The 2,804-nt window shown below is 52.2% G+C and overlaps 1 protein-coding gene across 1 annotated transcript in view; it reads right to left on the minus strand.

Moving 5' to 3' along the window:
* The window catches only part of Kcnk3 (potassium two pore domain channel subfamily K member 3), a 34,569-nt gene that overhangs the window by 30,765 nt on the left and 1,000 nt on the right, over positions 1–2,804 (minus strand). The window lies entirely within an intron of this gene.

Below are 2,804 nucleotides of genomic sequence, written 5' to 3' on the forward strand. Positions count from 1 at the left end.
AGAGAGAGAGAGAGAGAGAGAGAGAGAGAGAGAGAGAGAGAGAGAGGGAGAGAGTCAAATAGGCCCGTTGAGTCTGCACAGGTGCTTTACTCTCAAGCTCTGAGGCCATGGGTGAGTGGCTGACTTAGAGTCTTCCATTGCTTAGCCGAAAGTGGGGGTAATAAGGTCAGTCTTGAAGGACTGGCAGAACTTAACAAGGGAATACAAATGAAGTGCCCAGATAGAGCCTGCCAGAGCGTAGATAATAAAGGAAGGCTGCCATTACTATGGTGGCTACCGTGGTGATAAAAATAGCACCAAGGAGCTCACTTGCCTAGCATGCAGGAGGTCCTGAGTTCCATCCCTGGCATCACAAAATAAGTAAATAGAATTAAACAAATAGTAACAGGTAAAGAGGCGCCAGGGGGGCCCAGGAGTCAGATTTTGAACTCCTTCTGTGTGACTCTTGCCCTCCCCCTCCCCATGCCTTCTCTGTAGGAGGAAGCAATGGCACCAGCTGATCCCCAGGCCCCTTCCTGCTCTGACAGCTTTGGGCTATGAATAGAGGGGGCTGGGGCCTGGAGGAGTCTGATGACTCAACAGCTAGGGAGGGCGAGGTTTCCCAAGGAAAGAGTTTCCATTTGTGTCTGGTGAACTTGGGGAGCAGGGAAGGAGGGGTTCCCTTAGCTGTGAGACCAGGAATGAAGGGGTGGGAGTGGAGGATGTGACTAACCAGGTGAGTGACTAAGTCGGGCCCTGCTGACCTTCAACCAATCAGGGCTGCTCTCAAGTATCCTGCGAGTTGGCATCACTAGGCACTTGGTAGTTCTGCCAGGCCTGCCTGGGCCTGAGCTCTATAACATATGGAGGCAAAGGAAGCGGCCAAGAGCTCAGCAGGGACACAGCCCTGCGTGTGGAGTCAGAAGTCCCAGCTTCCCATCCTAAGTCCGCTGCCATCAGCCTGGTGGCTCTGGGGAGGGGATCCCTTCCCTTTCCTAACTGGTACCCACTGCTCTGACTAACAGAGCTAACAATCCCTGCCCTCATCTGGTAACCACGCTGAGTTGTGAAGGCTGAGATCCAACCAGGCGCTAACCCCACTGTGGCCACTAGAGGCTGAGTGAGTGAGAGGCTCTCTCACTTACCCAGTCTTATCTGGAGGGACTGGCCACAAGATGGTCCTGAGGAGGCAGACGGGTCAAGAAGAGCTGACAACATTCTCGCATAGAGCCCCTTCCAGGCATCCTAGCCACTACCCCAAGGACAGCTTCTGTCTAGGTGGCAGAGTCAAACTGAGAGGTGACAAAAACCCATGGATGATGGGGTAGGGAGTAGACAATCGAGGTGGCATCGTCTTCTTGACCAGCACAGTCTAAGTGAATACCAGCGGAACGTGTTCCACTGCTAGCGCCAGCTTCTACTATCTCTCTAAGTAAGAACCATGAGCAATTTGGAAAGCGACAGCAGGGTTGGAGGAAAAGGGAAATGCCTGCCATTTCTGCACGCATTAAACCATCAATAGCATTTTCCACTGCTCATGGATGATGGACACCATGCTGGCTCTCAGAACTGCAGAGATGGGCTTTGCCTACATGAACATTAACATGACAGCATGGTGAAAAAGGCAAAGCAAAGCACACCCCTTAGGACTTAAATAAAAGAGCCCATGTCGGCTCACCTAGAACATCTTGCCAGTAAATCCTGCTGCAGTCTTCAAGGGCAGTGGCCCTGGGAGGCTTAGAGTGGAGGATGGGCTTAAACTGGACCCAGGGGGCTAGCTTGGATAGCAAAGGGGAGTCAGAAGAAAAGATGGATTTAAGCATATGAAGTGTTCTCTGGGAGGTGATTTGGAGGCTGTAGAAGGAGTTCATCCAAGTAAGAAGTAAATAAAGTCAATGTGGAGGTGGGGTCAGGGCGAGCGGGGCAGTGGGGAGCTGTGTGGGCTTTGGTGAAGGGGGCTGGGGCAGCTCTGCTTTGGGAGTTTTGGTTTTGTTTTGTTTGGTTTTCTGGAAGCACTGTCCAGGGGATGCTACTTGCTGTGGTGATAAGGCTGGAGGTTACTGTAAAGCTGGGGACCTGGGGACTTAGAGGGAAGTTATACTAACTGGGGAATTGGTGTGGGAGGAGGGAGAGAGGCATACAGAGGCCCCTACTCTGATTTACAGAGAGCTAACTTGCTGTTAAACCCAGGCAAGTGGCAATGAGATGTGAAGGAAGGGGCCCAGACCAAATTTGTCCTTTAGGTGGTATCTGGGAGTCCTTTCTCCGCTGCTGGAGAGCAACAGAGTGTCAGACCAGAATTCTACAGTGGATAGACAGTGTCCAGCTCTGTGTTTTACCCACTTCTTCTCCTGTTGACTCCCAGGAAAACACTGCCATCTTGTTATAGGTTTTGCCAAATGGCAATGAGTCCCTGGGAGTTGGGCCAAGGCAAAGGGGGTGGGGGTCAGGATGAGAAGTGGTGGGGAAGGAGGAGGAATCAACTCCCGGAGGCATCTCAATGGCTTTGGGGGAAGGTGGGTTCCCGATCTCAGAGTCCAAGCACGTCAGGGCTGGGAAGAGCCCTTGACATCATTTTGGCCAACCTCTACATGTTGGGACATGAGCCCAAGATACAGGCAGGAGAAGGAACTTGACCAAGGTCGGTCATGCAGAGGGTTAGTGATGGAGCTGGGCTGCAGTCACAGGGTCCTGGGAAGGGCTAAGCTGTGTAATCCTGGCTGGACATTTCAGCAACATGGTGAAGGGCCTGGCTTGAGGTGCCGTTCCTGACAGACATCTATTTGCTCTCTCTCTCTCTCTCTCTCTCTCTCTCTCTCTCTCTC

Source organism: Grammomys surdaster, unplaced genomic scaffold, assembly GCF_004785775.1.
Source record: "Grammomys surdaster isolate TR1022 unplaced genomic scaffold, NIH_TR_1.0 946, whole genome shotgun sequence".
Classification (NCBI taxonomy): domain Eukaryota; kingdom Metazoa; phylum Chordata; class Mammalia; order Rodentia; family Muridae; genus Grammomys; species Grammomys surdaster.